Here is a 14,722-nt window from a genome sequence, read left to right on the forward strand (position 1 = left end):
CACGTAAATTGTGTTACAGTAATCACGTCTTGAGGCTAGCAGTGCATGGACCACTGTGACACACACCCCTGGTGGAATAAGACTGATACTGGAGTAACACCGATACTGCCTCAGCTACCTGACCTTAAACATCTCTACCTTAAGATTGACACACTGATATTGTTTTGTGCATTAAGATACGCGAAAGTGGGTAGCGACACTATAGGTATTTGAAATGCGAGAAGGGGACTGTCCTGTAAAGCTGGTTTCTCATCCTAGTTAGGGTGTGGTATCACTTTAATAAGTAAACTAAATAATTACTTATTTACAGATTCAGCAAAGAGGAAAACCATCCGGAGTTTTGAAATAAACAGGGCCATTGTAAGAGAGTGGAGAGAAGTCTGGGTCTCGATTTGAGAGACCAGCTTCAAATCACTGCTGATATTCAGTGCTTGCTCAAACAGCCTTGGGCAAGTCAGTATCTTTCCCTCTGACCAGCCTCTGAGGTAATAAATGTGAATTATAAAACATTGCGTGGACAGGCGGAGTCCCCAGATCCCGCGCGGTCCCCCCCGTCATGTGAAATAACGACTCATGACAACGTGCTATGGGATTAAATTGGCCACAACTTTATTAAATTTCAAATGTGGGTAGACCTTGGCTCAGGCATTGGGCGCTCTCCCTCCCCAGTCCCCAGCCGGGGACCTAGGGAGCATCAGGGTTATCCAGTGGGGGGGGGGGATGGGCCGGCTCTGGAGAACATATGTTCAAGCAGAGATAGCCGCCCCCGTTACGCCACCGCTGCAGGGGAGAGCAATGATGACCTTTCGGCGTACGGTCAAAGCCTCCCTTCAGAAACCCCTTTAACGGGGAACCCTGGTATTGCCACCGCAAAGAGGAAAATGGACTAAAGGATTCCACCCAAGGCCTGATACCGCCAAAGTTGTGACGTTTTGCTACGGGAAAGGCGAAACCTGCCAATGCAGGGAAATTCCTTTCTGGCCCTTTAACAGCGACCTTAACGTAGCAGCGCCCGCATACCTGTGAAGAAAAGTTAACCTGCAAAACCTGTGAAGAACAGTTAACCTGCAAATAAGACATTAACTGAGGGTGGGTAGGGTGGGAGAAGCTCTGGAGCCAAGTGAGGATTCCCAGGTAAGATCCTCCCTCTATTGTGTGGGCAGGTAATCCCTCCCCTACCTGGCCTGGTCTCCTTGGCAACGCTTCCCCCAGGTGGGATTGGACAACTGACTGAGGTAGGCGGAGACCTCCAGGTATCACACCTGAGGGAAGGCAAAGCCAAGCCTATGCTGTTGGAGCCGCTCTAGATCTAGGGGCTGGGCGCGTCCACGCAAAGGGCGCCCCCCGTTTTAAGCGTGGAGCGGTCATTTCGTACACCGAAAAGTGCTACAGTGATGCTGTGTAATAATACCATTGCCCTGGACCTGAAAAACAACTGAAGCGAAGTTGTTGGTCTTGCTAGTCTATTGTTGTAAAGATGCATTGTTCAGAATATATAGAACCCAGAGGCTTTGTAGCCAAAATGGGGTTACTGACAAATAAGAGCATGTTCAGGGGAACATCAAGGTTTGCAGAGACAGAAAAATGTCATTTTTAAAAGGGGGGGCCATAATAGGGGTCACCAACCATTTTGTGTTTGTGGGCACATTTGTAATTTTGAGAGAGTGCCATGGAATAAACCACTCTGTTTGCTTTTCTCCTCACACCCCGGGTCACTCTTTTCCAGACAGAAAGAGAGAGCAAAGAGACATTTTGCTATTCCAAGAAAACTAGGTAGCTTAAAGTCAGATCCATTTCCTGCACTATGAGTTTGGGGTGTTAAGCTGGGTGCAAGACCCCTCCAATTTCTAAGGCAGCAAAGGGGGGCAGCCCCACTCCCTCAGCAGAAAAAAGCCACAGCTTGGAAATGAAAGTGATGTGATCTCAAAGCAAAGCAGCAAGCCGGAGAGATAGTCAGGGCAATGTTTGATTTCTGGTTGGCTCCAAGGCTACTGCTATGGGAGAAACAAGAGCCTCTAGGGGGGTATTAATGCTGTGAACTAGGCTCAGGATGTACATATGGGCAAATGAACCACATAGCATAATGGTACCACAGTCTCCGCTGTGCCTCATTTCCACGAACCTTGGGTAAGTGCCTGGAACCCCTGGAATCTCGCAACAACTGGAATTGAAATGGAGTCTCCTGGATTTGCCTGCTTTTGCATAGGGCCCTTAAAAGCCACCATCAGATTATTGTAAAGCTTAAATGAGTAGGCAACACAGTCAAAATCGTGGACAGCAAAACCACCAAGCGATCACTGCTTTCCATGCCTGGCCTGTCTTGTAAACAAGCGTGGCTGCCCTCAGCTGCAGTGGAAAACACTATCCCATTTTGAAGCAGAATTCAGCTGCCAGCTTGGAAAGATTGGGGAGGAGGCATCCTGTCCTTTGCTTCTGGCAGCAAGGTGTTTTAGGCTGCCCTGTGAAAGTGTAGCACTGCTTTGGCAGGCAATAATCTCATAAGTGGGTCTCCACCACATCTCTACCTGTGATTACTTAATGGGGAGAAATCTTCTGGCTGCACCTCTTGTGAGTTGCTTGTGTGAGCTCACCCAGGAATAAGCCCTCCTGATTTTAATGGGACTCGTGTCCCTAATAATGCCTTTGGTGTAAAATCAACAGGCATTGGTGACGACTGAAAAGTCATGTTGTTTCGGTCTTTTTCCACTGGCTTCAGCTGGAATTGCAACACCTGTTCCGTTTGGCAGAGAGTTTACTCTTTGTGTGACTCTTTTAGTGAGAAGGAAAACACTGACCTGCATCTTAAAAACGACAGGAAAGGGTCTAACCACTTCGCATATTACTTTTGAAGTAGAGCAGCACCCCCTTGGAAGGTTTGTGGGAATATAATGCTTAAATGCAATAGCATATGTGTGTTTGGGAGGGGAGTCCCAAATGAGCCACCACAGCCTTGCCCTAAATACAACCTGTGAAACATTTCAATTTTTTTTATTCATTTCACTTTTAATTTGTATACTGCCTTTCTATGTTATGATACACAAGGCAGATTACAAGCTGAAGAAACAACAAAACAGACGGCAAAGGTCACACAACTAATAACAATCGGATCAAATTCAAAAATATCATAATAAAAAAGTAACATTATTATGACAGAAGATCTCTTTGGATTATCTGAGTTCTAAAAGCACAGGGTCTAATCTGGAAGTAGCCAGACTCAGCCAAGTCCTCAATGGGGCTCAAGGCATCTTGAGGATTGGGGACATTGTCTAGTACAGTGGTACCTCGTGTTACATATGCTTCAGGTTACATACGCTTCAGGTTACAGACTCCGCTAACCCAGAAATAGTGCTTCAGGTAAAAAACGTTGCTTCAGGATGAGAACAGAAATCGTGCTCTGGCGACACGGCAGCAGCAGGAGGCCCCATTAGCTAAAGTGGTGCTTCAGGTTAAGAACAGTTTCAGGTTAAGTACGGACCTCCGGAACGAATTAAGTACTTAACCTGAGGTACCACTGTACTCAGTTTTATGGATCAAGATGGCATGTTCACATTAAAAGGTTTCGGACTGGGATTTCCCCGATTACTCTGACATACTACATTCACCACATGACAAAGTAGTGGTAAAGGGCTCACTGTTTTTCCAGTGATGGTAGTGCCCTTTTATTTATGCTTCCCCATATCCCTACATTATCTTGACATTAAAATCTACCACTTTAAAGGTATTTGAGATGTCCAGAGGCATCGTGTGACTCCTGTTCATTCCCAAGGGCCACTTGCACTCCACAGCATAAAAAGTTTACAATGGATTGTGCCATATTGGTGGCTGGCCAGGCAATTGAGAATACCTTGCATATGCACCTGGAAATGTGCATAACGATAGCCTGTTTTGTTTCTTGTTTTTTTTAAAAAAGCAGGGTTTGAATTTGCAGCAATGACTAGCACCTATTTCTTGCTTGCTTCCGCATAGGCCTACCCAGAAATTAAGATCAATCTGTTGTGGTGGTGTTGAGATTCTGGAATGCTCTGCCAAATGAAATTCCCCATCTTCTCTCTTTGTACATCTTTCACCAGAAGTGGAAGGCACAGTTATTTCAATAGGCTTTTTAATGTGTTAATTTGATCATTTCTGGTTTTAATGTATAACTTTTGCTTCTCTTGAGGTTTTCGCTTTATTTTTATTTCGGTACTACTGCCGTAAATGTTGTTTGTTACTGCTTTTAGAAACTGTTGTGCTTGTATTGATTATATCATGTGGTGCTATGATGATGATGATGATGATGATGATAATGATAATGATAATGATAATGATAATGATAATGATAATGATAATGATAATGATAATGATAATAATAATAATAATTTATACCCCGCCCATCTGGCTGGGCTTCCCCAGCCACTCTGGGTGGCTTCCAACAAACAACTAAAATACAATAACCTATTAAACATTAAAAGCTTCCCTAAACAGGGCTGCCTTCAGATGTCTTCTAAAAGTTTGGTAGCTATTTTTCTCTTTGACATCTGATGGGAGGACGTTCCACAGGGTGGGTGCCACTACCGAGAAGGCCCTCTGCCTGGTTCCCTGTAACTTGGCTTCTCGCTTCAAGGGAACCGCCAGAAGGCCCTCGGCGCTGGACCTCAGTGTCCGGGCAGAACGATTCAGAGGTATGCCTGTCTAGGTACTTTTAGTGGAATAGTATGGCATTAAAAAAAAAATCATTATTGGTAAGCACACAGAATAGGCCTTTTCTGCTGTGACCACCCTATAATGGAACACCATTTTGAGAGATGTAAGGCAAGCCCCATCTCTGGTCTCTTTTAAATTGGTCTTAAAGGTTCGTTTCTTTGCTGTGGCCTTTGGAGGTTAATTTGGGATCCAGGATGATGGGCTGTAGTTTTAAACGGGATGTTTGTTCTTATGAAGGTGTTACTCATTTTGATGCAATTTAAGTGTTTACGTTTTTTAATTGTTATTTATTGATTCATTTGACTGTAAACTGCTTTGAAAGGCAGAGCTGCCTGAAAAGCTGTATGGAAGCATTTCAAATTAATAAAATTATTAATTTTGACCATCTGCAGGCCTAATTTTCAGAGATAGTAGATGTGCTGTCCACCTGCTTTTTCACATCATTGTAAAAGCATATAGGACATTGCATTGGTTTGCTTGCAATCGTAATTCAAAGTGACACAGTTTTGAATTTTTAATATCTAAATGGCATTGGTGTAATTATCATATTATTTGGGTGTGACTGATATAATTTAAAGCTTCCCAACACTGATTTTTTTTTGGGGGGGAGGGGCAATTTAAAAATCTCCCAGACACTAATGCAGCTTAAGCACTATACTGTAGAAACCCGCCCTCTCTCTGTAAATATTCATTACAGAGTAACAGCCCAGTTCTCAAAATGCACTGAGAAAGTGAATGGGATTTACAATGACAGTATCCTTTGGCAAGAGAAACCTTAATCTGCAAAGATGTAGATCTGCCTATGTATTTACTAGATGGCATAGATATAGTGTAATGAGTTAAAATGCATGCAAGGGTGAAGTGTGATAATTAATGCCTAGACTAGACCCCCGCCTTCAAAAATGCTATATCAAAAGAGATGCCTCAGTGATTATATATAAACCTTCAGTTGTCTCAGCCTTTCGATGGCTAAAGTCTGGGCTCGATTTCACAATGTGTATCAATTTATAGATTACGAGGACATTTTCCCTGCTCTGTTCTGTGAGATAAGTGAGAAAAGCACAACACATTTAAAAGCCACACACACAAATAAGATGAACACCATAAAAGCTCGGCAAAATTAAAAGAAGGCCAAATTGTCTCCATCGTCACTGCCACCCTGCCAATTTATTTTTGTCCATTAAAAGGAAGACCAAATAGACTTTGGGGAATGACCTAACTCCATGTATTGGACAGAATCCAGACAAAAGGTTGGCATGCTAGCCACATGAAAGCAGAAACTCATCAAACGGCAAAATGATCTGTTTCAGGTGAATCTGGAAACGGGGAGAAGGAATGAAGTGTGATTTGGGGTGTTTGCCCTTTTTATCCTTACACAGTACTTGCTGTTGCCAGCATTCTTCGTTCCGGGGCTGCCTGTGAAAAGAACACTATCATACCTCTGGGAACAGGTAGGTAGCCGTGTTGTTCTGACGCATTCGAAATAAAAAATAAAAAAATAGTCCTGTAGCACCTTAGAGACCAACTATGTTTGTTCTAGGTATATGCTGTATTTATTTATTACATGTATGTTGATAGGGATGCGGGTAGCGCTGTGGGTTAAACCACAGAGCCTAGGACTTGCCGATCCGAAGGTCGGTGGTTCGAATCCCCGCGACGGGGTGAGCTCCCGTTGCTCAGTCCCAGCTCCTGCCAACCTAGCAGTTCGAAAGTACGTCAAAGTGCAAGTAGATAAATAGGTACCGCTCCAGGGGGAAGGTAAATGGCATTTCTGTGTGCTGCTCTGGTTCGCCAGAAGCGACTTAGTCATGTTGGCCACATGACCCGGAAGCTGTACGCCGGCTCCCTCGGCCAATAAAGCGAGATGAGCGCCGCAACCCCAGAGTCGGCCACGACTGGACCTGATGATCAGGGGTCCCTTTACCTTTACCTTATTACGATGGCGACTGCCAGATGAAAAAGACAAGCGCTGCGCCTTTAACAACTGTGCAGAAGAGTTACAGCGGGTGTAGCTGCCATGCTTCTTCACAACTCTTAAAGGTGCAGGAGCCTTTTTTTTTTTAATCCGACCCCCCCAGCCCACGTCTAGTGGTTACATGGAGGGTTGGTTCTCTGCATGGTGGAAGAGAAAGCTTTGCCTGGTTCTTCCTTCACTCTATTTCAGTGCTGCCCTTGGCTGAATATACAGTGCAGGGGAAATATGTATCGTACAGTTTTGCATGGGATAGATAATCGTGGGAGCGAAGGCGGGGAATTACTGTTCCTTATTAATGTTACAGGTGCTGGATAACAAGGAGCAAAATGATCCCTAGAGAAGAATAGATGAAACCCGACATGAATGCTGCTGTAGAAAGTTGGATGTATAATAATAACGATAACAAAAATTCTACCAATAAATCAACATTCCTCCAAACCAAGCAACCTATATGGGAACTACCCATATAGCCTCAACTTATGGTGTTCAATAGTAAGTGTTCACAACATGAAACCAAATAATCATTGAAACTGGAAAAGTTGCGCAGAAAAATTGCTTCGGAATAAGAGTAATTTATCAACCCATTCAAATTTGTGAATTTCTCTTTTCAAAGTTACTTGCCAATAGTAACAGTATAGCTTTGGGAGGCTCCCAAAAAGGAAAAAAAAAGACTTTCAGTTTTTATTTTTTTATTTTAAAATCCTGCTTAAGGAAATGGTAAGCAAGCAGGTCAACCAGAAGGATGTTCACAGGAACACATTAATCAGGGTGGATGTGTTTGGGAGAGGAACCAATTATTAAAGGCAGCTTGAGTGAGACATTTCTTGACCATTGTTCTCAGCAAGGCACACGGATCATTCATCTTAATGTTGTGGTACAATTTATTAGTAAAGTGGGTATTGCGGTATATGTTTGCACTGGGCAGGGAGAAGGAGAAGGCGAGATCAGGGCAGGGGAAACTAAAGTGCTGAGCTATGCAGGAACATCTAGGATTTTTAAAGCAATCCCCCTCCTCCACTGGTGGGGGGGGGGGCAAGGACTGTGCAAGGTGAATTTGAGCTCTTAATACAGGATGGAAAATATGCCCTAATAGATGTTACTGAAACCTGGTGGGATGAGACTCATGACTGGTGGTAGACCTAAGAGGTGGTGGACTCTCCTTCCTTGGAGGTTTTTAAGCAGAGGCTGGATGGCCGTCTGCCATGGATGCTTTAGTTGGGATTCCTACATTGCAAGCAGTTAGTGTTGAAGACCCTTGGGTCTTCAACTCTTCAATGCTATGATTCTATGATTCTCATCAACAAAGTGCCATGAGTCAGTGGGCTAGGACAGGGACATGAGCAGAAGGGAACCAAGTAACCTATAGGTGAAACTCGAAAAATTAGAATATTGTGGAAAAGTTCATTTATTTCGGTAATTCAACTTGAAAGGTGAAACTAATATATGAGATAGACTCATGACATGCAAAGTGAGAGATGCTTCCACTTCTCAGAGGTCTAATATTGCTCTATTTTGCAATCCTTGTTTTGCTGATTTCATTGAATATTCTAATTTTCTGAGATTGTTAATTGGGGGTTTCCATCAGCTGTACGCCATGATCATCACAATGATAACAAGGCTTGACATATTTCGCTTTGCATGTCATGAGTTGATATTAGTTTCACTTTTTAAGTTGAATTACTGAAATCAATGAACTTTTCCACGATATTCTAGTTTTTCGAGTTTCACCTGTAACTGTGATGTAAAGTGGGTGGTGGATGGGAAGATCTGTGTTCTTAGGATGTGTGCATCTTTTGAGATCAGTTCCCACCCATAGGATTCTATGGTTGGAAAGGGAAATACCCTCGTATAGTTTAAATAACTTTAGCAGGGATGGGAACTGGCCTGAAAGGACAACTCAACTAATGTTGCTTCCTGATGACATATTTACTGAGCATCCAATCTGATTTGTTGGCAGGGAGATTGGACGAGGTCGGCTATTCAATGAGGATTCACTCTAATTTGTTTGCAGGGAGCTAAGTTTCGGTGCTGACCTTTAAAGCCCTAAACAGCCAAATATATCTGAAGGAGTGTCTCCATCCCCATCGTTCCGCCCGGACACTGAGGTCCAGCTCTGAGGGCCTTCTGACGGTTCCCTCACTGTGAGAAGTGAGGCCACAGGGAACCAGGCATAGGCCTTTCTCAGTAGTGGCACCCGCCCTGTGGAATGCCCTCCCATCAGATGTCATGGAAATAAACAACTACCTGACTTTTAGAAGACATCTGAAGGCAGCCCTGTTTAGGGAAGTTTTTAATGTTTGATCGTGTTTTTAATATTCTATTGGGAGTCGCCCAGAGTGGCTGGAGAGGCCCGCCCAGATGGGTGGGGTATAAGTAATAAATAATAATAATAATAATAATAATAATAATAATAATAATAATAATAATAATAGACAACACTGTGGAAAAGCAAAGTGTTGCCCCACACTTTCCACTGCATATTTCTGTTTTCTGATCTGATCTTTTTGGAAAGCAGGTTGGTTCCTCAAATATTCCAAACAACTACAACTGCACAACATGAATCGCATATCGAATCCCACTCAAAATTAGTGGCAGCCTGAAAGTACCCTAAGGCAAATTCTTATTCTCTGCCTCCTTCTACCATGAATTTGTTTCCATGGATTGTATTCTTTCCTAGCTGGTTTTATCTGGTCATCTTATAAGCTACAGCCCAAAGAGTCATGATTTCAATGGGATTTCAGTGAGACTAGCGTGTGTATTCATCGTATGCTGGATTGTGGTTGTAGTTGTCTTTGCAAGAGTTTTTTTTTTTTTTAAAGCCATTCCAAATGAAAGAATCACTGGAATACTCTTCAAGTTTTCCTCTGGAATCCTAGCCATCCATATTCAAATAATCCAGTTCAGACCATGGTCTTAGCATTGGCTTCCTTCAATTGAGTTCTGTTGTGTACTTGGCAGGATCTCACATCCCAACCTCCCATCTGCAGCCTGCACCTGCTCTGCACAATTTTTAAAAAGTCAAATAACTCTGAACTTCCTGGACTGCCCCGGTTCCTGTAGGCAGACAGCTTGAAGACAAGCCCATTCGTTATCACAAGACATGGTGTTTGTGTGCAGAGAATAGTGCCGGCTTTTATTTTCTACACTTTTGCCTTTTGTTCTTTAGAAAGTAGCTCCCGTCTCGCTAACAAACAGCCGTCTTCCAAAGACACACACTGTTGAAAATGAAGGAGCAGACAGGGTGGTGTTACACTAAAGAAGAGGGTGGATTTGCCGCTTAATTTACCTTAATTCCGTTGGGAGGCTTTTCTATTGTAGCTTTAAAAAAAAGTTTAATCCTGTAACACTTTGCTAAGAGTAAGCTTGTGGTCCGGGCATGGTTTTTCTGATGAAAAGGACACAATTTTAGGTGAGCTTTTATTCATTTCACCACCCATGCATATAAGTGCTTTACCAAAAGAATAAAACAATAAAATTATCAGTAAAAAACCCCCAGTTAAACACAACTATTTAAAAATGTTCCCTGAAATGGAAAAAAATCAGCGACGAGTTAAAAAACAGATCAAAACACACACGCCCACATTCTACACGTTTGGAGGGGCTTGCCTAAAGAAAAATTATTGTGGCATTTTCTGAAAAGAGCACGGTGAAGGCGCAAGGCTGGTGTCAATAGGTAGGGAGTTTCCAAGTATGTGAGCCACCACACAAAAAGATAAATTTGTGTGCAAGTGTGGGATGAATTTTATGTAGCACCTGCCACAGGTGAGTTCTGCAGATCAGAGTGGTTGAGTGGGCATATATTTGGGTAAGGTGGTCTCATAAGTATACTGGTCCGAAGCTTTTAAGGATTTTATGTACCTTAGGTTACAAACACCTCAGGTTACAAACGCTTCGGGTTACAGACTCCGCTAACCCGGAAGTGATACCTCAGGTTAAGAACTTTACCTCAGGATGAGAACAGAAATTGTGCGCTGGTGGTGCGGCGGCAGCAGGAGGCCCCATTAGCTAAAGTGGTACCTCAGGTTAACAACGGTTTCAGGTTAAGAACGGACCTCCGGAACGAATTAAGTTTGTAACCAGAGGTACCACAGTGGTACCTCTGGTTGCGAATGGGATCCATTCTGGAGCTCTGTTCGCAACATTACCAAAACGCAACCCACAACTGAGTGTGCGCTGGTCGCGATTTGCCGCTTCTGCGCATGCACGTGGCGTCATTTTGAGCACCTGCGCATGCGTGAGTGGTGATACCCAGAAGTAACCCTTTCCGGTACTTCCGGGTCGCAGCGGGTTGCAACCTGAAAAGATTTAACCTGAAGCTTCTTTAACCCGAGGTATGACTGTATTAGTTGTAACACCCTGAACTTGGCCCAGTAGCAGATCGGCAACCACTCCAGTTTTCTGAGCAGAGCTGTTAACAACAACAACAACAACAACAACAACAACAACAACAATTTATTATTTATACCCCGCCCATCTGGCTGGGTTTCCCCAGCCACTCTGGGCAGCTTCCAACAAAAGACTAAAATACAATAACCTATTAAACTTTAAAAGCTTACCTAAACAGGGCTGCCTTTAGATGTCTTCTAAAAGTTTGGTAGTTATTTTTCTGACAGGGTCTCCCTCCTGTCAGGAGTCATGCCAAAACATTCTGCACTAGCCGGATCAAGCACAGAGGGAAGCCTCACATAAATGCATGCCTCCCTTGTGTGTGGTTCTGCCTACACACCCTACATTTAGAGCACATTTCTCTCTCCCCCCCACCCAAAAATCCTCACCCACCCACATGGGAACTGTAGTTTATGGGTGCTGGGAATCGCAGTTCTATGAGGGATAAACTAAGATGGTTGCGGGTGCGATTTAAATGTGTAGGGTCGCCATTTCACTGTCTTCTGTGAAAAGAGATTTCAGCTGCAAGGTTTTAAATATTCAGGAGCCATTTGCAAAGAAAGGAGGTGGTTGGATCCAGCCTACAGTTGAACTTGGAGGAGCACCATGGAAACAAATGGGAACGCTTGTTGAGTTCAGTGGTCTGCTCTAAACGTGACTCAATCTGGAGCCAAGCTGGTGTGTTTTAACCGCATTTTTGTGGTTAGTTTATAACCATAGGAAGATTGTCAACACAGGTCAATTAGTCACCTTTTATTTATTTCTTTGTGCCATTGGTGTGCACGCCTAACCTGTAGGCACTTTTAATTCTTTTGAACTGTTCTTGCTCTGTATAGAACCAATAACTGGGATAGAAACCTATGTGGATCTGAGCGATGTGGTCTAAAATACAGGGGAAAAGGTGTGTTCTCAATTCTGCTCCAATGGTGTCCCAGCTCCAACATTGTAGCAGTGCTACAATGGTACCTTCGAAAATATAAGAACACAAGTTGGTATGTGTGAGGAATGTGAGTATGAGAGAGAGAGAGAGAGAGAGAGAGAGAGAGAGAGAGAGAGAGAGAGAGGCTCAACAGTTAAAAGATGGAATATTTTCAACTTCTTCCTATTATTATCACCAAAGTTATATCTCAACCTTCCTGTGTGCACCTCTCATCTAGCAAATGAGAAGAGTTCAGCACCCAGGTGTGTGTGTGTGTGGTGTGTGTGTGTGTTATGGAGCAATGAGCAGTTGCAATGACCACCTACTATTTTCTTGCAAGAGCAGATAATACAATTATTATGATTTTAAACCATTTTTCTTTTCTGGTGGTTGGTATCTTGTAAGCTACCTTCAACACTGTGTCAGAGGTAGGATTGTTGTTGTTGTTGTTTAGTTGTTTAGTCGCATCTGACTCTTCATGACCCCATGGACCAGAGCACGCCAGGCACTCCTGTCTTCCACTGCCTCCCGCAGTTTGGTCAAACTCATCCTGGTAGCTTCGAGAACACTGTCCAACCATCTCGTCCTCTGTCGTCCCCTTCTCCTTGTGCCCTCCATCTTTCCCAACATCAGGGTCTTTTCCAGGGAGTCTTCTCTTCTCATGAGGTGGCCAAAGTATTGCAGCCTCAGCTTCAGGATCTGTCCTTCCTGTGAGCACTCAGGGCTGATTTCCCTAAGAATGGATAGGTTTGATCTTCTTGCAGTCCATGGGACTCTCAAGAGTCTTCTCCAGCACCATAATTCAAAAGCATCAATTCTTCGGCGATCAGCCTTCTTTATGGTCCAGCTCTCACTTCCATACATCACTACTGGGAAAACCATAGCTTTAACTATACGGAACAGAGGTAGGATAGCAACCCAAAAAATATTAAATAAATTCCCAGGGGGCACCACCACACTAATCTGGGAGATTGTATGAAATGAGTAAAGAGAGAGAGAGAGAAAAAAAAATAGGGATTGCCCACGGAGTGACTCCTGCGGGTCAGGTTAAGTAAATATCACATGATTTTAATAACTGTCAGTACATGACACGGCATTTTATGCAAATACATCGAAGTCTTGTCCAGGTGCACAAAGACAGGTGTTCCTATTACCCCACCCTGTTGACACCACTGCACACCTGACTTGGCAGGAAGTGGCTGCATGGGCTGCCAAGCTCGCTGCACCTCTAAAACCAGGAATAGCCCAGGCCAAAGGATGACCCAGAGTGGAAATGACATCTTTCAGATGGATATGGCTGTGATTTATAATGTGTGTTATCATGGTGCATGTGTCAGCCCGTCTACATGAATGTGGAACTGAAGGTTTTCACTTGTTTGCAGAAGTCTGGTGACTAGCCACAGCCTACCTGAGGAAAGAGAAATAAACCAGCAAAATAATAGACCCGGGAACATCTGGTTGAGAATGCTCAAATCCTCCCCAAAAGACCCAAGCCTGACATTACAATCAGGCACCCTGACAGATGTTTTCCCTTCCTGACAGCCTCCGCTGGGCTGAAGTATCTTAGCAGCTTCCTCAACCCACCACTTGCTTGTTGACTCATTTCTACTCCAGGCCTCAAAAACTCTGAGTCACCGCAAAGGACCAGAACTCCACCCCTACTGCACTCATACATTACATAAGGTAAGGGAGTCTTGAACGGATAAAAGGAAACAAAACTTTTTCAAGAAAAATGTGTTGCCACAGACACCTTTACTAGATAATATTTGAGTACTGTGTGATTTCCCTCTCCTTAAGTGGGGACGATGGTGCAGGGTTTAGTTTTGCTTGGACGAGAGATTGCTGGAGATTTACGGTGCCTTTGTAATATCGCTTTGTTTACAAATGCACACAGGCAGAGCACATGGGAAGCAACTCAGCAGGCAGCGAGTATGTTGATCCAAAACCAGACTCCCAGAGAGAGCCCCCAAACGCCCAAGCATTTCACCCTCAGCCAGCTCATGGCTCTCTGGCCCTCTCTGCCTCCTTTCCAAATTCAAACTGCTAAGCTGTCTCTGCGCTATTCCTCAGGCTCTCTCCCCTTAGCTCTGAGGGGTGTCACATTCCAACGACAGGAGCGAGAGATTCCAGGCCATGTTCCAGGGAACATCCATCATTTGAACAAAGGAGGATCTCCCAGCATCCATAACAGTATTAATTCAGAGACTGTTAATTCAATAAATGCACATTGCAGCAAGGTAATCATCCTCAGAGCTGGCAAATGGATGTCGGAGCCAAACAGCAGGAGATTTAGCGGTGGAACGTGAACACAGATGCTCAGCGAATTTCAATCCTTTTATAGTATCAGTAGATAAAGGTGAAATGTGATTGTGTGGGGTGCTGGGATTCCCCACGAGAAGCCTAGATGTTTATTATCTTACTCAACAGTACAGTCATAAAACCCTCTAGCGAAGAAATCAAAATGTAAGAGGGAGGGTCTGAGAATTTAAAGCTCCCCCATCAAGCAAGCCAGTGGAAAAATCAGTGATCTCAGCTGCTGGAGGCAAAGAGCCAGTCACATTACTAATGTGGACTTCTTTGCCAGCAGATCTCTTTGGCAGGGATGGCGTTTAAGCTCAGCCAGAGCAAGCTTAAAAAAGGACAGGGTGCCAAACGGAGGAGGAGAATTGGTTTAGGTAACAGCGGACCACTTCTTTCAGTCCAGCAAGCAGCAGCGGCAGCCACTGTTTCTTAGACCTCCTGAGGTTCAAAGGAGTTGC

At 43.9% G+C, this 14,722-nt stretch overlaps 1 long non-coding RNA gene across 1 annotated transcript in view; it reads right to left on the minus strand.

Annotated features, from left to right (window-relative positions):
• LOC310686438 overlaps nucleotides 1-12,851 on the minus strand; it is a 425,293-nt gene extending 412,442 nt beyond the window's left edge. The window contains exon 1 of the long non-coding RNA XR_014515916.1: nucleotides 12,373-12,851. This is a non-coding gene — a long non-coding RNA (uncharacterized lncRNA). The remainder of the gene's footprint in view (nucleotides 1-12,372) is intronic.
• Between the last annotated feature and the right edge of the window lie 1,871 nt (nucleotides 12,852-14,722).

Source organism: Podarcis liolepis, assembly GCF_965112155.1.
Source record: "Podarcis liolepis genome assembly, chromosome: 9".
In the NCBI taxonomy this organism is placed as follows: Eukaryota; Metazoa; Chordata; class Lepidosauria; order Squamata; family Lacertidae; genus Podarcis; species Podarcis liolepis.